The sequence below is a fragment of the Thermobia domestica genome, chromosome 2, assembly GCF_964235325.1.
Source record: "Thermobia domestica chromosome 2, izTheDome1.hap1.1, whole genome shotgun sequence".
In the NCBI taxonomy this organism is placed as follows: domain Eukaryota; kingdom Metazoa; phylum Arthropoda; class Insecta; order Zygentoma; family Lepismatidae; genus Thermobia; species Thermobia domestica.
Window position 1 is genome coordinate 386952306 of NC_137455.1, and position 26704 is coordinate 386979009.

At 38.0% G+C, this 26704-nt stretch overlaps 1 protein-coding gene across 13 annotated transcripts in view; it reads right to left on the bottom strand.

The window, feature by feature from the left end:
• The window catches only part of pHCl-1 (pH-sensitive chloride channel 1), an 839505-nt gene that overhangs the window by 700353 nt on the left and 112448 nt on the right, over nucleotides 1-26704 (bottom strand). The window lies entirely within an intron of this gene.

The following is a 26704-nucleotide window of genomic DNA, read 5'->3' on the forward strand; positions in this document are numbered from 1 at the left end:
GACAGAAATACTACCACCAAGCTGCATTTGGTTAGGGTCAGGTGCGCGTCCATGCTTTGGGGCAATACTGCAAGCCACTACGTAGTATTAAACGGATATTATTCTGCCCCCGGAAAGATTATAAGTAATTGTAAAATATTTCCACCTATATTTTCAGAAAAATAAATGATAAAACTAGATTTTTTTAAGAGAAGGAGTACAGATGAACTATAAGAATCTCCATGCTACATTAATCATTTTCTAGTTAAACAAGTATAGTTGTTTTATTGAGAAAGTGTACAAATGTATGTCAGTGGCGCATCCAGAGGGGCGATCGCCCCAACAAAAGAGGAAACTTTCATATCCATCCATAACTCCATCTCTGAGCTCCATCTCAGAGCTTGGAGCTCTTAAAAGTAGCTCTAAGTAGCAGTATTACAACCCACCGCCCCCCCAGAAGTCTGTCCTAGATCCGCCCCTGATGTATGTTGAGTTAGGAAATCTTGAGGGGTCTGGATCTGGTAGACCCTACGATATCCCTCTTGCTATTTGAATTTTGACTTGGACCCCGCCTGGAACCCTGCGGGTGGTCCTGGAACAAAATTTCTTGCTTTGATACGTTGTACTTTTAAAATGAAACACGTGTTTTCCTTTTTTGGCATCTGCTTTACCGTTTGCGATTTCCGGTGGTGGCAACGTACGTTTTGGACATGCTGTATATTCATATAATTGGCACAGTATATGCAAAAAATCGAAAAAAATGTATTACAGTTTCGTAACAGGCATCATTAGTACTTTTGATTGGTGTATAAAACATCTTCCACTTCGATATGTAATCTCCCTCTCTTCCCTTGTCAGCCTTCATAGGTTGTAAAGCCTGTGGTGTATTGAAAGGAAAGGAAAAGAAAAGAAAAGAAAAGAAAAGAAAAGAAAAGAAAGGAAAGGAAAGGAAAGGAAAGGAAAGGAAAGGAAAGGAAAGGAAAGGAAAGGAAAGGAAAGGAAAGGAAAGGAAAGGAAAGGAAAGGAAAGGAAAGGAAAGGAAAGGGTGTAAATAGCTTAAAGCTCTTCTCTTTCTACGTTGATAAGGAGTCCACTTGGAGCTGTATTGCGTTTTGAACAAGTAAAACTGGGTGGTTGTTGCTACATTTCTTTCTCTCTGACTAGTGAGAACTATGATATCTTCTTCTCAAGAGAGGGAGAGAAGTGGAAAGTAGAGAGCCATAACATCTTCCATGTTTCCCTGCAGGAATGCTGTTTGATATTGCAACTGCATCAGATAGAGCTGACTCGGAAAGTCCAATTCTCTATCACAAACTATCTTGTTACAAAGTATTGCATTAGTTGATGAGCATTGCAGTCTTTCATATATATTCAAGATTTAGTTTTAGTAGTAGAGGAAAGTTGCACTCATAGTGGTTATCGACTGGTAATTGAAACTAGGTAAACAAATATCATTTATCGATAAATCTTTGATCTAATTATCATAATCATTAATATTATTTGGTGTAAATGAAGAAGCTTCCATTTGCTGGATCCTCAACTGATCTCTTTGTATTGACGTACACTTATACCTGTAGTTACCTGATTTTTGTTCCACAGTGGGGTCACGGTGGCTCAGTAGTAGAGAACTCACCTCTGTTCAAGAGGTCCTTAGTTCAAACTCAAGCCTTGATTTGTGGTGAACCACATCGCGGCTGTGGATTTTCTCAACATTTTGTTATTTCGTTTTACATGGGTTTCGGATTCCATTTCGGCTCTTCCTGACTAAAACATGAAACACTATAAATCTAGTAGCAATTCCTGTTTCAATATCGATTCCTCAAGAAGAAAAAACTGTAACAGAGCGAGAAAGAAATTTTACATGGATTCGGTATCCCAAGATGTTAAACGCATAACAGGGGTTCATATATATCCTCAGATGAGACAGTAGTAATGGAATGGCCAATGTATCAACTTGTAAATTTATTTGGATGTAGGTTGCATATGTTCATCTAGATTATTCGAATATTATCTCGTAGGAGAATTCAGTAGTATCTTACAAGAGTTAGGGGATTGAAAATGCCACATATATTGGAGCAACAAATCGGATCATTTCTTCAGAATTATTGTTGTCATTTGAACCATGTGCTCGGTAGTGTGATTATCGTACCTACTTGCATTAAAAATTTATAGCATATGACACTCGCTTGGATAATTTGTACAACAATTGTTGAAATAAGTAAATGTTTGGTATCTTTTATTGCCTTGCGTGGTCTGTGTCTATATTTACGCAAGATCAGATTAATGAAATGTCATGTTGTAACTATGGAATCACAAACAAGTTGTAAACAGTTGGCCCTTCTGGTTATATTTTATTTCAAATATTTTGTATACTTCATTTTTCAAGCAACTGGAGGTACTTAATTGAATTTAATGGTCAGATCCTTTTATATAATTATATCCTTGATATCAATGAAGCTTGATCTTAATTTAAACAATTTGTTATATTTTCCCATAATTTAAAATTTGTTCATACTATTGAAATCAAATCCTGTAAAGGTTAAATTATACCTAGTATTACAGTTAATGCCATTTTTGCGACTTTGTTAATTAAATTCGTATGAAGGAAGGTTGCTAATCTCATGTCCCATAGCCGTCCGACAGTGGTTGCATGCGAATTATATGGAGAAGGTTACAAAAAAATTAAGTTCAATTTGCGCTCGTAGCCCCCTATCGCAACTGAAAGTAATAGACCTACAACTTGCGCTTTCCATTTGAATCTCCGTAGTTTGAGAGTTCTCTGTTGTTTTCAATGCGAAATGAAACCCAATTGTATGCTGTAGCAACTCGTATTCAGAAAGGCACATCCCTCCATCCTGCGCGATCTATTCACCAAGTTTTAAATTCCAGAGAACGAGAAGAGAGAGGAAAAATAAGTTTATTGGTGACTGGGGTCTTCCGTGGCAAAGGGTAATCAACATGGACATGTGAGTTTCAATAGTTTTTATAGAGACAAGTTCCTGACGAAGGAAAAGTTCAAGTGGAAGAAGAGACAAATAGACCTTTTATATCTTTGTTTGTCCCAACTGAAGTACTCGTGATTTCTCAGGGATTGCATTTTTGCTTTTTCTCGAAGTGGACGAACAAACTGTTGGAATGCTTCAGGGGCAATAAACTGATGGATTGGTATTTTTAGACCTTTTCTCATTGATGACGACTTAGGTATTAGACGTGTAAAACTGTATCACTCCTCTACAACTTCCCGTAATTACAACTGGTTTCCAAGTGTGCTGAATGATGCTATTGATCATTTGCTACTTAAGGTCTAGTTTCTTTGCTTGTTCAAGTTTAGCGTCCTTTCTCAACAGCGACGCTATATGAGATGTGGGAATATAGTGTAAAAAATGAATCCGTAATGCATTAAAATTTCAAGGCTCTCTCACCGGAAAACGAACCTGGGATTATATGTACCAAGAGCGTACTCGCTAGCCACTAGACCAGCGGAGAGTCCAAGGTCTACCAGAACCCTAATTCGAAAGAGGCCATGATTCATGAATAAACTTTTTATTAGGATCGTCCAAGGAATGAGAAAATACAAAATTTTCGGATGAGATAGAGACGAGACATAACTCTTGCAAAAGAAACAAACACTTCTTCGGGACAAAACAGCATCAACTCTTGTCTCGTAACAGTAACCCTAATGCTTATCATTAGAGCTCAAGTCCACGCGTTCGAACCTTGACTTCTGTACATATTTCGTGGAGGGCAGTTTTTTTTTCTTTTTTTGTCGGTTGGATGAAATTTAGCATTCTTTTCAGCAACGAGACTATAAAAGACGTCCACGTACAGTTTAAGCTCTTCAAACCACATTTTAGTTTCAACGTTAAAAGAAATTTATTTATTTAAGAATCACCAAATACAGCTCAGAGGCTATTTTACACTGGATATCTAACAACAATAACAATGGAAACTATTTGGCAAGGTATCGGCCAGGGCCTGTTTAGTAGGTACCATTCCGGCATTTGCCTGGTAGGACTGAGAAAAACCTTTAAAACCCCTAGTCAGCATGGTTGGCAGCGGGAATCGAACGCACGACCTCTCCAATGCAAAGCCAACGCTCTAATAATAATATTATAATCATGTGACTTCCATTTTATATAGAAGTGACGATATACTTCCAAAGCATGGAATCTAATATTGAAACCGGAAATGGTAATTCTACAATGTCCGGTTTCCATATAAGGATAATGGTGGATATATATGGAATCTGTTTTTGGAACGATGAATACATAACATAAATCATTTATTGTAATCTTTTATTTTTGCTTTGCTTCCTATCGGTAGTCAGACAGACGGACGGACACAATTTTATTGTATTAAACTTCCTATTTACATGCCACACGTCTGAAGTCTAACAAAGATAACAATAATGTCGAATACTCAAGTCGTAAACTTGTAAAGTGACATCCTCTGTTTATCTGAATATTTACGCTTTTATCTTGTAGTGTTATTAAAGATAATTTGGTTGGTGTGAATGCTGTGATTGTGAGGATACTAAACACACAGGAAGATCTCACGGCTGGCTGCCAAAGCGTATTCATTATGAAGGTAATGAATCTGCTAACAGCCGTTCCGATATGATTACAGCTTCTCTTCAACCCAAGGTCCTCGTTTGTCTTTGGACTTTTGCCAGTCGCATACTTAAGTGTGAACTCTTCGGCATTTTTTTTTTTTAACTCTTTCTTTGCGAGGGAACCGCGGGTGCTTTGGTGTTTTCATTCTTTTTAGTCGAGAGCATCTCCTACGCGTTCGTCGCTGCACTTTCATCGATTCGGAAATGTCTAACAGGAACTCATAACAGCAATCATTTCACTTTCATCTTCCGCGTATGCAGTTAACTCTTGAATTCACGATCCTTCTTCATGGCCGAGGGGTGTCAGGTTGGAGCCAGAGTAGTTGTTCAGATTCCACTTTAAGCAGTAATGTTAAGTCTCACATCGTCTTGATGTCAACAAGGAAAACTAGAATCAATCACACGTTCAATTCAAAGATGAAACACATAAAAATGATATAAAAAGTCATTTACCTGCACGCTAATTTTATCCTGCAAATAACGATATATATTTACGTTATGATGCAATAGATGGTAAAAAGAAGGTAAAAAATGGGGAGGAGAAGGGGATTGTAATTGATGGGGATACTCATCGTAGATATTATGCCATTATTGGTAGATCACTTGCCACAACTCGGAAGCTTCTATGTTTCACGGTCTTCAGATAACCTCTTGGTCTTCACGTACGATTTTTCTGTTTTATATCGTCCATAAATTGTACTCTTCCTCCATCCCCACCTCTTTCCTGTCACTAGCCTTCGGTGCGAGCGGTCCCGGGTTCGATTCCCAGTGGGGGCACTCGGCCGAAAAAGTGTAAAACGCTTGTTTAGGCCAGGCATCCTGAATGAGGTTTTCCTGGGTTTTCCTCATTCACACCAGGCATACGCCGGGGTGGTACCTAACTTATAGACCCCAGGCCACTTCTTTCCTTCCCTGATCTTTTCTTCCTTCCCTTTCCCCGTATAGTGTGCTCGCCGAGGGACGTCATCCCTCAAACATGACGGGCTAAATGGCCTTAGATGCCGAAAACTCAGAAATCTAAATCCTAAATCTTTCCTGTCACTATACCCTCTAACACGTCCCTCATGATACAGTTTCTTCTTAGACAATGTCCCAACCCTTTCTCTTCCTCTTCTTAATAATATTTAAAATTGTTCTTTTCTCCCATACCATTAATAACACCCGTTCATTCGTTTTCCGCTCGATCAAGTTAATTCTCTCCATTCTTCTCCATGCTCACATTTCGAAAGTATCTATTCGTTTTGCGTAATTAACTGGAAGAATTGTAGAGAGTGGGCCAGGGACTGGGTGAACAGTTTATCCTCCACCTCTAGCGCCATTGCTCCCATGTCTCTGTCCTACACAGTACAAGACTCCACAAGAAACATTTTATGACTCTTTTTCTGAATTCTTTATTCAAGGACCTACAAAGTAGACTTTTCTTCCTTCAAGGACCTACAAAGTAGACTTTTCTTCAAAAGGCTTCTTTCGCCATTCCTATCCTTGCTTTCACTTCACGTTCACACTTCATATCACTAATAACACTACCCAGGTATCGAAAACTAGTCTTTTGTTTTATTTTATTTCCTTCTATTTCTTTATTTGGCACCGATCGCTTCGTTCCAATCACCATGGCTTCTGTCTTTCTAACATTTATTTTCATCCCATATTCTTCAAAGCCTATCCTCAAGTTTTCTAACAATCTGTTGTTTTTCTTTTCAGATTCCGCATCAAGTGCCAAATCATCTGCAAAACGTATACACCTAATCATCTAAATCCTACCGAAATACCATCTTCATTATGTAGGCTCTTTTTCACTCTCTTCTATATAGATTTTAAATAATGTAGGCGAGAGACAGCATCCCTTTCCAATTTCCCTCTCCTCTGTCATTTCCTCCCTTATTTTAACACATGTTTGTTGGTTCATATAAGTTTCTTTTGTCCTTGATCTTTCCATATCAACCCAACCTTCTTTAGAACTTACAACAATTGAAGCGCTTGGAGGATAAAGGTGGTATGTAACAAATTGAATATGATGGGAAAATTGACTTCCACAACTTTGTCCTTTAAAATACCACCTTCATCGTTTCTAAATATCTGCACTAGGACGAGGACTCACCAAATAATGTGTTAGGTAGCATGAGTAGCATATAACACGTGCATGAACAACCAGAATGCAACATTTCGAAAAATGTAGCATAACACTTTTATCCTCCAAACGCTTCAATCCCCAATTCACGCTCAAAAGTCTTTTCTAGGTTAATACATACCACATACACCCCTTTTCCTTTATTTATAATCCCTTCAGTGATCGCCCTTAATAATCCAAGCGCATCTCTTCTACTTTTACCTCTTCTGAATCCAAACTATTCCTCCTCAACTTTTTCATTTTTTTCTTCCATACAACCTTGTGTTCAGAATTCGAAGCAAACTTTTTGCTGCATGCAATATGATACTAATGGTTCTATAGTCATCATATCTCTCTCTGTTCGATTTCTTAACAATCGGTATCATGATCGTTTTAAGAATGTCTTTTTCCACTCTTCTGTTTCTTATATTTCATTGCACCGTCGGAACAATTCTTTCTTGCCCTTGTCTCCCATATTTTTAATGAATTCGATTGGTATATTATCTATCCCGCTAGCTTTTTCGAAGCTCATCCCGAAGAATGCTAAATCCTTTATCATCTTAGCGTCCTTCATTTTCTACTTCAACATATAGACCACACGGTCTATACCTTCTTTCATATAAGTCCTAAAGATATTCTTTCCATCTTCCTAAGACTTCATTTCTCTCGCTGACTACCTTCCCTTTCTTACTTTCTACTTATTTTCACCGTAGTACCAACTTGCTTTCTCCAAAGTTTCATCGATTTCACTACTTTGTACATTTTCTCATATCTCCCAACTCTTTTTAATTTTACTGTCCTCACATTTTTTTGTAGAACTCTTTCCTTATTTTGTCTGTTTCTCTTCGTAGAGCTCCTTCGTGGCTAAGCGGTTAGTGTACGCACCTTTAGCGTGGGAGACCCGGGTTCGATTCCAAGTTCAGCAGTAGGTTCCGTCTCATATGGTCTCGCTGCTGAAAGACAGGTTAAACTCAAAATCAACTCAACTCACCTGTTTCCTTTCGAAACTCGTTGTACATCTTTCTGCTCTCTTCCGTATCAACGTTTTTCCACGTCTCATTTTCTGCAACATCTGTTCTGTAATCCATGGTTTCTTAGCCGTTTTGTGTTCGACAAAATTGATTTTAAAAAATCATTTTGTTGTTAACCTTTATTTTACCGTTTGTCAGTACACTGCCAGAATAGTAAAACCGTTCTTTCCCGCGTGTCACTGTAGTGACACAGGCGAAAGGTCTACTTTGACCCGCGAACACACCGGTTGAGAACCAACGTTTTTGGTTCCTTTCACTATGGACTATCTCTTCATACAATAAGGCACATCATTTAAAAAAAAATATGTGTGCTCGCGGGTCAAAGTAAACCTTTCGCCTGTGTCAGTACAGTGACACGCGGGAAAGAACGGATTTACTATTTTGGCAGTGTAGTGACAGCCGTAAAATAAAGGTTAAACAGAATACTAATGCATTTGATGATTCTTATTCTTATCGGATAGGTTATTTATTTATTTATTTGTGTAATGAATAACAACAGACAGTATCTATTATTTGATTTCTCTTAGCAGTAAAAAACAACCAAACACAACTATATCGTCATGTTACTTGTAACGTTTGATTCAACGTGGACTCTTTGTTTAACAAAGTTGAAACTTCCTCGAAAACTTAGCATAATATCTTTCACTTGACGCCTTCTAATTCGTTTATAAATCCAGTGACGAGGCTGAAAACGTGGAAGTCTGAACTCGTAGCCTGTTACTGCTCTGTTGATTAGCATTATCTCCAGGACGACTGATCGTCAGATATGATTTCTGGAAAGTTAATTCTCACTTGGGACACAAATCTAATCCATCAGCTGCTCTGCTGTCAGTCACCGAGCCTCTGATGTCAAGTTATCTCTCGGATCCTGTCACTCACTTTGTGTAGATTTCAAAACTTCTGTACACAACGTTTTTACAATACACAGCATACTGAACATAAAACAAGCCATTAAAAAGCGGTGTTTATAACGTAGTATTATGCAGTGAGACCCAAGGCTGTTGGTACATCCATCCGACCGCCCGTTACTCGGATAACTCTTGAACGGATGCGATTTTTTAATTCTACTTTTTGTAATATATAGCTAGAGAACGATTACCTCGGTTGAGCTTGTTAACGGAGTAATTCCGTTAACAGATAACAGCGACTTTAACGGTGACTATCTATAGACCATATCCCATACATGTACGCGAATTTTCGGATTCTGTATTTGCAATAAATACACTGTCAGAAAATAAAATTGCAACACCATGACATTGTTGACAATCGAAATTACATTTATTCCATAGACAGTACACAGGAAGAATATGAAATGACTACAACATAAGCTCCATATGTACAGTGTGGTGGGAACGACACGTACAGTATACTATTACACTGCCACCTCCACATTAGTGTCATGTATAGCCTCTATGGACAACAATGCAGGTACGGATTCTTGCATATATTCGATCATAGAGATGACGGATACAGTCTTCCGGTACATTCTGCCATTCCTGCTCGACCTGGTTGCGCAAATCAGCAACAGTTGCAGGTGGACGTGAAGCAGTTGTCAGTTGTCGATCCATGACGTCCCATACATATTCGATAGCATATAAGACTGGGGAGCGTGCTGGCGAGAGAAGTCGCGATACACCTTGCACAGTACGTCCTACCGTACGGACAGTATGTGGCCGAGCATTATCTTACTGAAACAGTACATGACTCTCCTGCACCAAGAAAGGCATTAGAATAGGTTCCACCACATGTTGCACGTAAGATATGCCCCATGCCCCATGCACAAACACTAAAGGCGAATGGGAGTTGTAGCTGTTTGCACTACATACCAGAACACATGAGGTTGGAGCACTGTATCTTTCACGAACGCACTGTGGGATCAGACGCTTTCCAGGTCGACGACGCACTCGCAGTCTACCATCACTTGCATACAGGCAGAATTAGCTGTCATCACTGAACACAACGGAACGCCATTTCTCCCTACAGGTGCTCTTTTGCTGGCACCAGGATAGCCGTGTACGGCGATGATATGACATCTGTAGCAGACAGGCAATTGGTGGGTACGCCCGAAGTCCTGCCGTTAGTAATCGGTTCCCAATAGTGTGTGTGAACACTCCAGGGGCCACATTTGCACGGATGTTGGAAGTAGTAACTGTGCGGTTTGCTAATGCTAACCTCACAGTACATCGATCTTCGCGCACGTTCGAGCTACGAGGACGTCCAGAATCTTCTCTACGGGCCACTGTTGCCAGCACTGATGCACAAGAGATGCATCATGGCTAACGTGATGGCCAATTCGACGAAAGAACTAACCAGTCTCTCGAAGGCCCACAACACACCTCGCTTATTTGACTGAATGGAGCACGATTGCGTCTTGGTAGGATGTTGCATTGCTTGTGTTTACTGTATGAGTCACTTTAATTCGCCTGCTTATCTTCTACCTCTGCTCATTCATAACACAGAATCAACACAGATGGCGCCAATGTCACTGTCCTCTGTTGGCCGAAACAGTTACAAAGTTAATCATCTACTCCACTACCACCATAGAACATAATAGTAGAAGCACATCAATATCTCAATGTATTACAGGGTGTTGCAATTTTTTTCGACAGTGTAGTTAGAGCGATTACCTCGTCCAAGTTCTTTAACAGTGAGAATCCGTTAACAAGTTAACGGGTAACGGTGACTTTGACGATGGCAATTAATATCCAGTACATTCATTTGCGTAATATTCTCTACTGTTTTTAACAGAGTTTATTAACCATGGAGTTTCTAGTTCCAAAATCGTTTCAGTCGCCCTCAACCATTCTTGTGTTTCTCAATTTTTAAGCCCATTTATTAACTTATCACATTTATAACTAGCGCTGGCGTGAGTTGTAGAGGCGCGAGAATGTTTTCATTTATTATTGTTATTACTATTGGAGATTTTCATCGCCTTATCCTTTACCTATTTCGATACCTTTTATGAAAACCTATTATTTATAAACTTTTCACGAAACCCTTTTCTTTTGAATCGGGACGGGGTAAATTCACTCCCCGATTTATTATTACCCGATTTTAACATCATGCAGCAGTGATTGTGGGCACTCTCGCAGAACATGCAAACCAGATTCTGTCAAATTCTAATAACTTTTAGGAACAAATAGTATCATGTTATTGTGGTATATATACGAAGTGTGATCAAAAAGTACGGTAAAAGGCCTTATTACGAACAAAGTAACAAGCTTACATCAAATATCAATAAATCTCCTTAAAAATGTAGTCGCTTCGCTTGCGATGCACTTATTCCAACGTTGATTCCATGATTGGAAACACTTCTGGAAGTTTTCTTTCTTCAGAGTCTTCAACTGTGTCATTGTCATCCTCTCAACGTCTGGAATTGTGTCAAAACGTCTTTCTTTTAGCACGGTTTTGATTTTTGGAAAGAACCAGAAGTCGCATAGTGCTATATCTGGGTAATATGGTGGATGTGGACAGCCAGGAATATTTTTTTCGATCAAAAACTCCTGTTCGTCAGTCAAAAGTCGGGGAACGAATTTGGCAGTCAATCTGCTTATTTGCAAAACGCCGATTAGAATGCTTTGCACAGACCCGTACGAAATGTTTAGTTCTTCGGAAAGCTCTCGAATATTCATTCGCTTGTTTGAACGAATCATTTGTGCCATTTTTTTACGCGTTTTCATTCGCTTTTTGACAAAAGGACGTGGTGATCGTTGCTCGTCTTGAACCAACTCATTATCATTGTTCAATCGCCCATATACCACTTGTAAACAATCTTCAATGTTACCGTTTTATCACCATGCACTGATTTTACCATTTCTTTGACTTCTTTCGCACTTTTTGCAGCTTAACATAAGACTTAAGTGTTGCTCGAAATCAATGATGGGCGACAGACACTCTTAACACGTTCTCACTGTTCTGCCTCTGCAAACCAACTGACATGTAAGAACTTGTTCAAAATCGACACTGATTGTCTCAAAGATTCAGACCACCGGGTTTACTACTTAAAATGGATAAAACATTGGTAGGTAGCGCTGTGCAACTACATTACCGTAATTTCTGATCACTCCTCGTATTTTTATTTGATGGGGAGGGGGTAAGGTCTATCTACGTATCTTTTACTGATTTTAATTATACGGTTGCGACAATTGAGAACTCTCAAAAAAAATGTTCCATGTTTAAAAGTTTTTCTTTTTTAAATTTTTATGTTCATTAACAAAGCGGTGGAATTCACGCTTATGTTGTGGACAAATATCCTGCCTAAAATGTGGATGTTTGGGAAATGTTAAATAAAGGCCAAATCGCATTAAAACTTTTTTTTATCATATTATTTAAGTAAACCAGCTTCAAAATTTAGAAGGGCTTACACCGATTACTCACTTATCTTGGCCGATTTAAACTGCGACCAATCGCCAGTGGCGGATCTAGAAAGGCCAGCCAGAACCCAGACTATGAGAGGTATATCATGACTTTATTATAAACTTTCAAATACGTGTAAATGATGCTTAAATTATTTTTGTCTCCCAGAAAACTGGGGGTCCTAGCCCCCCTGGTTCTAGGCTAGGTTCGTCACTGCCAGTAGGGATGATCGAAGTGCTCTAAAGAGAATATATTCTATGTTTTACCAAAGTCGGATAACTTTTATGTCGTTTATACTGAAATATCGTTTGGTAAGTACCCTATATATGTGGAAACTTGCGAAATGGTTGGAGTTAGTGCTTTTAACACCTTCTTCTTGAAGTATATCAACCCAATCAATAAGGATGTTTCGTAAGGTTAGACGAACTCATACACTGAATTTCATTAACATTCGATGTGGTTGACATGAATTATCGTGAAACAGATAGACGAACAGACAGACAGACAAGTGCCGATTGAATCAAATGGTAGAAGCTCACTACGCTCGTTTTAAAGACAATAGTTCTTTTCTGTTTCTTTGTTAAAAATAAAGGAGATGAGCTGTTTCTGGTGATGGTGGAATTATTAATGAAGACACGTAAAGTGAAGGTGAAACAAAAGGAAGACTGGAGTTTAAGATTCGTCCCCTCTACACATGTTTAGTTTTCAACTTTGTTTAATAGTATTTGATGCTTCAGAGTAAATTCTCTTCCATAGTTTTCGAGGAAAACGAATTTTTGTGGCGCTAAAAAAAAAGTCGTTCGCTGACAATCTGATCGAGTTAGTACTTTTCATTCTGCTGCAATAGATCACTTTTTTATTTGTTGTATACTAATATTATTCACTAAAAAGTTGCAATTTTCATTTCTTCCCTGTCACACATAGTCGTAATACTGACAGTAATACGCTCTCTTCTAACGGTGACACATAGACTAATTATTGTAAAAGGCAGGTGATCCTTATACTTTGATTTATTAGGTGTTAAAATTTTAGGGACAGTAAAACTTCAAATGTCACATAAAATTCATTTAAAGCATACGTTTAAAATTTTGTCCAGTGTAATGTTAACAAGGATGTATTTCAACTGGGATCACGCTAACGTTAATTCTAATATTTTAATGTTAATAAGGCCGTTACTCCACACGATGACATTTAAATGGGAGCGAATTTTTGAATTATTTTCTGCCAACAGTGGCTATGTCGACCTAGCTAATTAGTGGACTGAATGTGTTAACACCTTCACCGTAACGGTGACTTTAACAGTAGTTATTCATAACCATTTTTTACTGTTGAAACAAAGGCACTAGAAGTTAGATGGCATCAAGCATCCTTCGGTGGTTTCCATCTACCGGACGAAATAGAAACTTCTAGTGCGTTATTCTTTTTACTGTGTAACACGTTAATTTTAACTTTTAAAGCTTCTTGTTTGTACGATAGCGATGACTATAAACAGCAAGAGCTGATTGATTGATTAGTTGAAGAACGTTACCGCTGTATTTGTGTGAGCTAACACTGAAAGTTGACGCAAGATTAGAGTTCCCTTCTAGGAATCGAACTCAATGCATTGATACCAAAGAACGCATGAGAACGCTACATTCTACGTATTCATGTCTTTGTTTCCCGCTAGAATATTTTATATTAAGTATTGTAGAAAACAAGAATTTCATCAATCATCAGTATTTTTCATCAAATATAGTACAATATGGGATAATTATACGCCTAGAAGGGAGAGCCCTTGTTCATATTAAGAAACGTTAATAAAATATGAAATAAAAGCTATTTTACGCTATTTTATGTTCTGTAGGCTAAAACACACGGACAGTCAATCAAAGACATGATTACACAGCAACAGACACAAAAGAAAGTTCTGTGTATCGAACCCCGGGATATGAATTTGATGTATTTTGTTACACAGAACCCAAATTTCGAAATTCCAGGACGATTGACCGAGTCAATTTTGTTTTATGGACGAAGAACGTATGTGCTATCTTACGTACCAGAATTCGCTGAAGTTTTTCGCCAATATAAAAACAATAACATAGTCGATCGTCTTGGGGTTTTGAAATTTGGATTTTGTGTACCCCCCCCCAAAAAAAAAAACCATAGAATCCATACCCTGAGGTTCACTGCACAAAACTTCTGTTTTTTTATATAGTTATTTTACGTGTATTCTCCCTATGCAAAATCGCTAACGGTTTTCGCTCATTAAAAAAAAAATTGAGACGTTGATTATCTTGGTGCTTCGAAATTTCGATTCTATGTAACAACATACATAGAATCCATATCGTGGTGTCCGGTTTTAAAGAACTTTATTATTATTATTATTATTATTATTATTATTATTATTATTATTATTATTATTATTATTATTATTATTATTATTATTATTATTATTATTATTAAACTAACTAACTCTATGGCCTATGGAACCCGGAGGTTCAATGCCGCGTTCACAAAAGCTCTCCACTGACTTCTATCCTTAGCTAATTGCATCCACTTTCTACTTTGTATTCCTATCTCTGCGAGATCCATCTTAATATTATCCTCCCATCTGCGTCTAGGTCTTCCTAATGGTCGTTTTCCTATGGGTCTACCAGTCAATACTTTGAAAGCGTTTCTACTTTCTTCCATTCTAGCTACATGACCTGCCCACCTAAGCCTCCTAGACTTGACGACCCTAACAATGTTGGGTAAACCGTATAAACTATGTAGTTCCTCGTTATGAAGCTTCCGCCATTTCCCATTCTCGTTCCTCTTGGGTCCGAATATTATTCTCAGGATCCTGTTCTCAAATACTTTCAGTCTATGTTCTTCCCTCAAAGTAAGCGACCATGTTTCGCAACCATACAGAACAACAGGCATGACTTATTATTATTATTATTATTATTATTATTATTATTATTATTATTATTATTATTATTATTATTATTATTATTATTATTATTATTGTGTGTGTGTGTGTGTGTGGACAATTCTGGAATGACAATCTTGAGGCAAAATGGGAGAACCCAGAGGAAACCCACAGACACAATTTCGTCTAACCCCAATTTACATGAACTAGGACCCAGCTAGGAACTCTAGGCACCAAATATGAACCCTCTGCTACTGAGCTTCCCTGCTCTCCAGTCTCTTTTAAAACATTAAACATGTCAGGTTATGAAAATTTGTTAGTTTCTAACAGTTACATTGTAAAATTACTATGTTTACTTTTCGTGTTTTGCAATGTCCTTGAAATATTTTCCACAAAACTCATAAAGGACCTCTTCATACTAGTCCCCGTATTTGGTCTCAAGGTCAAACATTGTCATCATATATTTATGAATTTATATTTCTGTCATATTTGTGTTCTCACCTGCTGACCCTGATTTGATTGTTCTTTTCCTAACGCAGCGTATCACGACTGTTCCGCAATGGTGAGAGTACGGGAGTCGAGCCTAGGAAAAGGCAATCGTCTAAAAGCAGTCCCCATTCCAGAAATAGAATAGGTTCTTGCCTCGCTATTTTGATCCGGCAACTGGTCCCTGCGACCACAGCATCACAGCAGAGACACTTTAATCCTATCATCCTCCCTCCCTCTCTCTTTCTCTCTCTTTCTTCGTTACGCACACATACATACATACATGCATGTGTTTATACACATGAAAACAAAGAATTGAAAGCCACAAACTGCGACGTTGCCATTTACTTGTTTCTGAACTGCTACAATCAAATTCTCAATAACACGGATTTCCACTTGAAGAAAACAGTCGAAAGAAATCCTAATAACAACCTCGAGTCTTCATTCTGTGCATTATACTAAAAGATATCGCTTCGTCTGCTATTGCTTGTCACATGAGCTGATAGCTGTCGCTACTTGCACTATCACTTTCCTGAATGTGACACTGCGAGTTATCGCATTTTTACTCAGGCATTTTGCATCACGATTATGGGGCTGTAGGGCTCAATAGTAGGGCGTTCATCTGTGATACGCGGAGTCTCTAATTCGATCCGAGCTCATGTCAAAGGACCTTTGTAGTGGCCAAACATTGTGCGCGTGGTCTTTCTCGGGATTCTCCCGTTTCTTTCCCCATTCCTCATTAAACCATTTCATTGTCATAATCATCGTCTACTTTAGCCTACGAGCCATAGCCTTACACTGAGAAAAATCCGTTATCCACACAGGGGTATATTGATTCCTTATGTTTACTACGGAAATCAGTACTGAGCATACGTTATCTATATGCTACATACGCACTGCTCTTAGATGTTGCATTATGCTGTTGAAGGATGTCCGATATTTACCGTATATTGCATACGTATACGTATGTTACATAGTCAGCTGTATGTTACATATTCTGACCACCTATAGGCTATACAGTTCTTTACTTTGTACAGAAAGTACATTTATTTGGAACACTTATACGGAAAGTATGTATAAAATATACTTTTTCAGTTATACGCAGGGCCGTGCCGTGGAAAACCAGCGCCCGGGGCGAGAGTATACGGCGGCGCCCCATATATATATTCTAACCAATTTTTCCTTTCTTTTTTCCTTTTTCCTCCCGAATTTTTCGCCCCCTTACTTCGGCGCCCGGGGCCGTCGCCCCGCTCGCCCCCCCCCCCACGGCACTGCCCTGGTTATACGTTTGCTGTACGTTAAGACCAAAAACTACATGATTTACACATGTAACCTATGTTTTTACGTACGCCACATATGATTTGTTTTCTTAGTGTAGAACGTAAAACTAATAGATTTTATTTTATGCTTCACGCTTATTGTTTTGAATTTGTAAAACTTTTATTACAACTTTTTCAATTTTGTTTTAATTTCTTTTAAAACGTTATTTTCTGTTTTTAAAAGTACGTTTACGCTTTTAATTTCATTCGGGTATGTCACTGTCCGGAAAATTTGCCGATTTAAAACTACTGGTAGAAATAAAATGAGGAATATTGTAACTTCATAGTGGTTCTTTATCGAATGCTAAAAAATTGCGATTGTTATTGTTGACTGGGAACCAGGGGCGGATCCAGGGGAGGCGATCGGGGCGATCGCCCCCCTTCCCCAGAAGAGGAAGCTTTCTTATTTTATATACATAAATAAAACCCATCCCAAAGTTTAGAGCCCTTAAAAGTAGCAGTATGACAAGCACCGCCCCCCCCCCCAGAAGTCGGTCCTGGATCCTTCCCTGCTGGGAACTCAGAAATCCCTAAACTTTAGCAGGTGCTTTAGAAATGAAATCACATTAGGTGCGACATTATTTTAAAATTTAGTCCTCGGAGATCAAATTTAAAGAAATCGAGACATGATAGTGGATACATACTTCCTTGCTGAGTTGGCACTACTGTTTGAGAGCCAGATCAGATACGTACACAGAAATTTTTATTGGGAGGGGCCCGAATTTTGGGAAAGGGGTCCAATACTACAGGCCACTATGTAGTAGTGAACGGGTATTTTCTGCACCCGAAAAGACGATAAATAATTGAAGCGCTTGGATAATAAAGGTGTTATTGTTACATTTTTCGAAATGTTTCATTCTGGCTGTTCATGCACGTGTTATATGCTACTCATGCTACCTAACACATTATTTGGTGAGTCCTCGTCCTAGTGCAGATATTTAGAAACGATGAAGGTGGTATGTTAAGGGACAAAGTTGTAAAAGTCAATTTTCCCATCATATTCAATTTGTTACATGCCACCTTTATCCTCCAAGCGCTTCAATTATAAAATTCTTTCATGTATATTTTCAGAAAAAAAAAATGATAGAACTAGATTGTTTTTATAAGAGAAAGAGTTGATAGTGATTTTTAATTTAACGTCCCTTTCAGCAGCGAGGCTATATGAAGTATAATATCAAATTTTCATGTTACATCAAGCATTTCCCTGTTAAATAAATATGAGAAAAAGAGTACAAATGTATGTTGAGTTGGGAGGTTCTGGAGAATCCAGACTCGGAGACCCCCGTCGGTGCGCCCCTGAACAAGATAAACTATATAACAGTAGGGCCAAACTCCTAGTGACCAATATCGAAATTGCGAGTATTATCGTAGTATTAGTTACTACTGAATGCAGTTGTTCAACGAATGCAAAGCTTTAAATCCCACAATTGAAATATGAACCCAATTCTAACTTCTAATGGGAAGCTTCTGAATGAAGGGCATTTAAAGCTCAATTAATGTTGTAAATGTTCCTTTTTTTAACTCAGTTATTTAAGTACAAACAGAAAATTGCGTACTCCAAGGCGAAATGAGGAGTGCTTATTCTATCCTAATATAGTACACTGCACAAATAATGAATCAGACACAAAAAGTAAATCTCTCCTAAACTGAGCTTCAAATCTCACTGACTCAAAACAAGAAATATTTAAATGACATTTTAATCTCAAGTTCTGTCTTGAAATCGAAATGTATAACAGAATTTTGATTTATTATAACTATTTCAAATTTAAAGTTAAAAGCAGTGCTGTTTTTTGGAAGAAATGGTGGCGGCGCGGCGGTGCCATGAATTATTTTTACTACAAAACTGAACTATCTTTGCTTTCGGTAAAAATATTATTGAGTAAAAATATTTCATAACACAGACACTCATCATGAACTTCCACACTTTTCTGAGATACCGTTCTCGTCTCTTAGTCCCTTCTTGTTTTTGGTACCAACCGCGGAATGGAATCGAAGCTACAATTTATCAACATATACGATAGGGGCTGTACTATTTCTTTAATGAATATCAGTGCAGAACTGTCTCTACAGACAGAGTTTACCTATCTAAATGAAAGTACAGAATCGTCTGTCACATTCGTTGTAATCAGAGTTGGCGTGGGTCAATGAAAACTTGACCCATGACCCACTGACCCACCACTCACCGTGAACCACTATCATCCAATGTGACGTACTCTGACTCACCAAAATCTATCGTCATCAACTCTGAACATGATCCACGGCCTCTTTTGTACTGACTAAAGAGTTTACACTTGTAATAAAACAAGACTGTGAAATTGTCACTAATCGGGCGACAATGAATTTCTAGTCAACCGCTTAAGCACCACTCTGTTACAATAACGGTGGATCTGACCTTAATGATACAATATGGTAAAGTGTTTGTCAGTGAGGAAATTGAAACAGTCCGAGGTGAGGGGAAATTAGTGTGTGCCTAAAATATACTTGTACTAAGAGAGTATTCTTGCAAGTGTTAATTCCTGAACGCATTCCAAAAGAAACTTCTATTCGCAGGAAAATACCCCTGTACAATATGGAAAAGGTTATGGTTTCTCAGTTCACAGTATTTTTCTCACAAAAGACTTGAAAAATCAGTTTTTCATAATGTATAAAGGTACTCGGTTACTCTATGTGAGAGCATCTCCATAAAGTATGCTCATAATTGTAATTTGTGTAATCACTAAAACGCCATGTTAAATTTAAGTTACAAATATGCATAATTGCAATTATTATGAATATTTATTCAAAGTAGTTTACCTAAAGCAAAGAAAAGACTTACTAAAAATTAGGTACAAAGTTGAACAACACAAATAAGTCATTAGTAATACAAGTATACATTTTCCATAACTCGTAATTTGCTACCTTGAAACAAATCTGAAATCGGGTTTATTTCCTGTTGGCATCCAGAACTTTTTCGTGGTAAATCATCCGCGGCGGAATGATGTTCATCCTTCAGCCGAGAAATAACTAGCTCGTCTACTTTGAGCTTGTCTAGCGGTGGGCCATTAACATTGATGAGCAACAAGTTAGACAATGTTTGAGCACTTAGTGTATTTCTAATATTAGTCATCTGTAAATTCATAAGGGGAAATCCCCGTTCGCACTCTGTCGTGGAAATTGATAATATTTCTACCCGATTTCTGCAACTTCTCATCGACAATCTACTTGTTAGACTTAAGTCTGATAACGATTTTTCTTGGTTAGGTTTGAAATACTCAGCAAGAAGTATCATCTCTCTATCACCATACAACATCTTTTCCATATCGACCATGTCAGTTGGTAATGTCGACCCATGTAGAACAGAAACTTCATCTACCACGCCTTTGATAGGGAATCCTGTGAATAAATTATCAATTAAAGCCTGATAAACTGATGGTTTCTTATTTGTTTATAAATTTAATTTTTGTAATTACACATGAAGGTTTGATGCCATTACCAAGTTCCCTCCGCCGTCTAGAAAGCGAAAGGGAACGAGGTTCCTGGAAAGTGTCCAGAGGTGAATGGGAATTTCCCTCCTCCTTCCCCTTCAAGTACCACACTGATGTTTGTCATGTGCCAAATTACGATAAATTTCAATTAAATTATCCTAGTATAATTATTTCCTTGCTGAATTATCAATACTTTTCAGTGGAAAAAAGGATGAAACTTGAAAGTTCCAAATCAAGGTAAGTAGACAAACGTAAAGGGAGAAAAAGTGTAAAATTTTCCATATAACTATGAGTACAATCCAAACTTAAAATTTCCGTGTAATTAAGCTTACAATACAAATTTTATGTCTATTTTTCTCACAACTTTATGGGATGATTGCCCTGTGCTGTAAGCGCTCCATATAATAAACATAAGCTTCAGCAATTATTATAGCAGAAAGCAATCGATATAATGAAGCCAAGCACTGTATTTTTTGTTTCTGCTTTTTTTCTTAAATAACATCGATCGTTTTCGATCATTTTTACAAACCAACTCACTACCAATTTTCCATATATAGAAAGTGCCCCTCCCCCCATATAGGAGAATTTAAAAAAATGCTAGGACACATTCTGTTTATTTTCAATTAAGAGTTAATACACTGAATTTCAGCTCCGTAAGTTTAACGGCGTGCGAGATACTACTTTTTTTTCGCAAAAATTTGGATTCTCAGTACCTCCTTAGGATATTATGCATTATAATGAAAGCAATATACGCGTAACATCCCAGTTTGGATTAAGGCCTAACTATATACCAAAAGTAATTTCATTTGACTTTGCAATTTGACCGTGATGATCAGGCACACATAGTTGCATTCAATTTTTATATAATAATTTATATATTACAGTGATTCAAAAATGTATTTTTTCCAGTAGTTAGCTCCTCTAAAAACTCGCAGGTCTCGAAGGCCAAGTAGTAGTATAAGTCCTATTGCTATTATTACAATTAAAAATATCAATATCCAAAAGTGCCTAAAGTTTTTTTTTTTTTTTTTTTACTTGGTTAGATGTACTCAATTCAGGTAAGAAGACAGAAACAAATGAAAAAGGAAGGGAAATGAAGGTCTTGAAAGTAAAACGAAGACAAATTTATCAGTCTTCAGAAGATACTGTCTACCATGCAGTGAGCACAGTGGGTCGGTATATCATACTGAGTCGGTGGGTCGCAGTGGGTCATGGTGGGTGGTGGGTCGCAGTGGGTCACATGCTGTTGACCCACGACCCACTGACCCACTCAGAAAACTTGACCCACTTGACCCACTGACCCACTCAATCTCTGGTTGGAATATATTGAAATTGTAGCTAAAATGTCCTTTACAAGAAATAGTTGTCCGGGAACTCATTTTCCGAGTGGCTGCAAAGCAAGTATCAAAAAGTAATCAATCAGAAGCAGCCAATAGCTTTGCTTATCGATCTACTATCTTTGAAATGCATATAATATACTGTTGCTTTTTCAAATCGACTTAAACTGAGTACTTCGTTCCATAAGTACAAAAATAGAAAACGACTAGATAAATACATTTCTTAAACTTCATTAAAAAAAAAAGTAAGAGCGGAAAGTGTACAATAAAAAGCGATGCTTCTAATAACAATGACACGGGTCACTGAGAACTGGATTTAGGATCACAGACCGGTCACCCGGACAAACCCGTGACAGGGTGATCCGTAGGATGCCGAAATATCAGCATATTAAAATGGATTTGTGTTGTCCACTACTCGAGCTGGAATATTCTCATATTTGACATTCCTGGTGTGACATTTCTTAATCAATATCATCTCTTGACTATTTTAAATATAATTTCTTAATACACAATAACACACCGAGCAAGGCTATGTAATAATATGTAAAAAGAACTCTATCACGTAACAGTTTCAACACAATAACTGTGTCTTCATCAGACTTGCACTCTTGTAGGGAAGAGAAGAAGTGGAAATCTGATGAAGACACAGTTATTGTGTTGAAACTGTTACGTGATAGTGTTTTTTTTTTTTTTTTTACATATTATCACATAGCCTTGCTCAATGTGTTATTGTGTATTAGTACAAAATGGAAACAAGGCCTGATAAAATAGTTATAATTTCTTAATTGCATAAATATGAAATTATTCGTCTTCTTATACAGAAAAATAACAATAAAGAATTTAATAAAACACCGTTTAACTCAGTGGCATCTCTTATTTTCTATACGACAAGTTTTACAGGCTCGTTAAATTAAACTTTGGCAACCCTTATAAGAAAAATCGTACGTGAAGACAAAGAGGCTAGCTGAAGACCGTGGAGCATGAAAGCTGTTCAGTTAGGACAAGTGACCTGTCAGTAATGTCGGAATATTTATGATGATCATGATGATGATGATGATATAAGAAAAAAATATAAGTAGGTTTTCTTTCCTGTCGTTCTTACGAGACTGTAGTTCTGATAGACTTTGTAGTTATCTTTCAGTGCAATGTTTTGACAAGTAGCAACAAACAAAAAAATATATAAATTTAGTGAAAAATGAGAAAGAGGAAAGAATAGCTTTGTTCAATTACATTAGCAAGCCATCCATATAACCATATGATGATCTTCCATATTTCATTGACTCTGGGTCACAGAACTATCGAGGTCGGACTGGATCAAGGATTTGTCCGTGTCACTGGGTCATATTGAATCACTCTAGGTCATGGATCTGTCCGAGCCACGAAGTTCGTGACTCGTTCCATCATTCGTTTTTAATATTAAGTACCGTCTGCAACCTAACCGAAACTAGATCACCTAAATGAACATTTCCCTATTCATCTATTGCCCTATGGGAGGGGGCGGTGGCTTAGTGGTTGAGCGTTCACCTCCGGTGCTTGGGATCCCAGGTTCGATCCGAGAGCGCGGCGTGTGGACTTTGTGATGGACAAACACCGTGCTCGTGGGTTTTCTCGGGGTTCTCCTGTTTCCTCCCACTTTCTTCATTCCACCATTTCATTCATTTCTCATAATCACCGTCTCCTTTAGCCTAGCTGGCATAACTGTGGGACGTAAAACTTAAAGATTTCATATCATTTTTCTATGGTTCTATGGCTACATGGCATAGCGTTGAGACGACTTCCACAGTCTACGAAAGGTCTCGGCCGTAGAGAGCTTTTAGTTGAGTGGTGTGTGGTCAGTTTCTCTCTCCGTTGTTTCTCACCGACTACAACGGTGTTCTCCACACCTTAATTCAAATACACCTCCAATGATCTCCAATGACCTCGCCGATCTGGGATAATACGAACAATTAAGTGCGTCGATCGGGAATCGAATCCTAAACCTTATGTAAAAAAAGAACACGCGCTAACAATGAAGATACACCGGCGCACAATGATGGAAAAAGAATAAAAAAAGTAAAGTAAAACTCTCTCTCTCTCTCACACACACACACAAACTCTCTCTCTCTCTCTCTCTCTCTCTCTCTCTCTCTCTCTCTCTCTCTCTCTTACATACTATAGTTGAGTAATGAATTGTCCTTCAAAAATGACTTTTTGTTCAAAAGTAACTTATTTACATTCGTAAAACATTCTATGGTGAAATTTTGACAGCGATTTGTTTAAAGTGAAACTTTGCATACGTCACGATCCTAAGATGGCTTCATTCATAAAACTCCGTTGTACCATTTCACAGGCGTTCGCTGAATACATAATCTCATCACTCTTCTTTAACTCAGGGGGGGGGGGGTGTAGAAACTCCTCCTCCCCTCAGCAACTCTTGGGAAAGAAATTAATATTTCGTCATGATTGCCGTGAGAGAGAGACGAACAGAACAGTTAAATCATTGAGGCGCCGCCGTCAGCCGCTGGCGCACTGCAGTAGAAGCGTCTTCATCAGACACCACAAGTAGCAGATCGCCTTTTGTAATTGCTTTTTCACCCGTCAGATGTCAGTGACAATCAGGGTCATTCAGGGACGAGACAAAGGAGTTCGAAGGTGCATAAATCTTCTAACGAAACTTCAAACAATTCAACTTCTTTTGAATAAAGTAACAAAGCACTGAAAAACACAAACAACAAAGAAAATAAATGACAAAAAATAATAATTTGAAAAGTCTTACACTTTCATGAGAAAACAAGCGTGTTAAACATTCGTAATAAATAAATGATATTTAGTCTGACTGCCAGTTATGAAGATTTACTTTCCTTGTTAAATTAGACCCCCCCTCCCCCATAATGATATTCGAGTTAGGAAAGTTAATGAGGTAAGGGATCCTAACTCAAGTCCAAAACAAAGAAAGATGATATTCGTAAGAGATACGTCACTTTCGTCACCAAGGCGAAATTTAAAGCAATAAAATAAATTTCTACAATATCATTAGTATTTAGGGCAGAAATGTCCAGAGATGAAACTCATAGTTCCCTATCGAATATGCATCCATGGGCTTCTTGATAATGTAAGTGTGAAAGTGGACTGATTCTCTTTGGGCTTCAAGAAGCATAATTTATATGCTGGCACCCTCGAAAATTATGTGCGCGCAAAATAAAAGGGACCGCCATCACAAACACTTTGCGGTAGATTCCGTCGAAACCTACCTATTCCAGAATAGTCAGTGATTAAAATTCCGAATAATTTTGACATGTGTCTCTCCGGTAATATCCTGTAGACCTCAAAACCAGCTTTAACTCAAAAGTTTATAATATACTAGCAGGTTGCCCATTCTTCGCACGGGGAGAATGTTTCATTTTGGACATAAAGGGTAACGGGGGCTGAATTTGAATTTACACGGGATCGGAAGTGTTACTGTTTGTCTCAGTAACCCCGAAACTATGTAATCGACATTAATATCGGTCATTTTCTATTATTTTTAAATATCTCTCCCTTTCCTAAGTTGCACTATCAAAGTAAAATAGTAAAAACTATCGCAGGCAAAAACTTCATCTATGTTGAAAATTTTATCGAGGATTGTCTTGTGGTCCAAGAGTTATTAAATCACAAACATAGTCATTTTCATTTATATATATATAAGATACGTTTATATACCTTATTTATTTTTACATTGATATATTATTCTTTTTGTTGTCATGGCAACTGACTTAAATTAATAATGATTGCAATCAAATTTGATAGAGGTTTGGGGAACCAAATTAAAGACTAAGTTTGTTGATGAACAAAATCGGCCCAGAGGTAGCCAAAATATGGCCAATGAAATCGGCCGATGGGCGGTCAAGATCTAGCCACCCAAATTCACAATTTTCTGATACATTTGTTGTTGATGATGATGTGATATGATTTTGAGTTTAGCGTCCCTTTCAGCAGCGAAGCGATACGATATGTGGACCTACAGCTTAACTTGGGATCCGAATCGTATGAGTTCCCGTCGGGAATCAAACCTGGGTTACCCCATGCCAAAGGCGCGTAAACTTTTAGTGGGCACAATAGCTCTCGTAAATCGAGCCCGATTGAGAGCAAACTTTATTTGAGAGGAAGAAAAATGTTGAGTTCGTAAATGAACCAAACGGCCCAGGGGTGGCCAATTTTTTTATGATTCTATCCGAAGTTATTATTTTCCTATCTTTAGGTATCTAACTGAACCACTGATGTAACGAAAATGGAGAAAAATCGAAACTGGAAGGAACTGGGAACTAGGAGCGGCAAAACATTAAATTTGGCCCTGCTTTTAGTTAAAACTTATTCAAAAGTGGGTCAGTTATCGGCTTGAATATAGTGGTGTAGGAACCCATTTTCCGTAGATCTGCTCACATATAATTGCTTCCATCGTTAACACTGACGTTCAAGTTGAAGAAAAGTTGAGAACCAGACATCTAGAATAAGGTATTATCAATAATAAAGCTAGAGGGGGACGGGCATCCCCCTGCTGCCCCGCCAGACATGTTCTATTGGGTGCGTGAAGTAATATAGAACTATCCTTTTTACTAAAGAAATTTTTGGTGGGATAGGTATATTTTTCTTTGTCATTCTGTTTGTACTCCTCCAATAAATTCAAGCTGGTCTCTTCACCATAGGATTAAGAACGACAGGAGACATTTGAAAATTGTCGTGACGAGTTTTGAGATGAAAACAGGGCTCTTCCAACAGGTATAGTTTCCAAGACGAGACACCTTTTCGAGACAAGACAGTCTCAACTGTTATCTCGTAGACAACCGTAGTTAAAAACGAATTGCTTAATGAGGCTGAGTTTAAGGAACAGAATAATGCTGTTAGGTTGAGTAAGTTTCAGGGTCTATAAGTGGCTCAGGTTCATGTTGACGTTTGAAGACAATATCCAACCCTTGAATACCCTTCCCCTTGAGTTCCACACACTTTCAGATTTGAAATTTTATTGTCAAGCCATTGCGGGCTATGGTCTAGCAGCTCACTTGATAGTAGGCCTTACAATTGGAAAGCAACAAAGGGTAAAGTCGCCTACATATTGACCAGAAGAAGATAGGAGAGAATGCGGAAAGGCCCCTAGTGTATTGACTGTA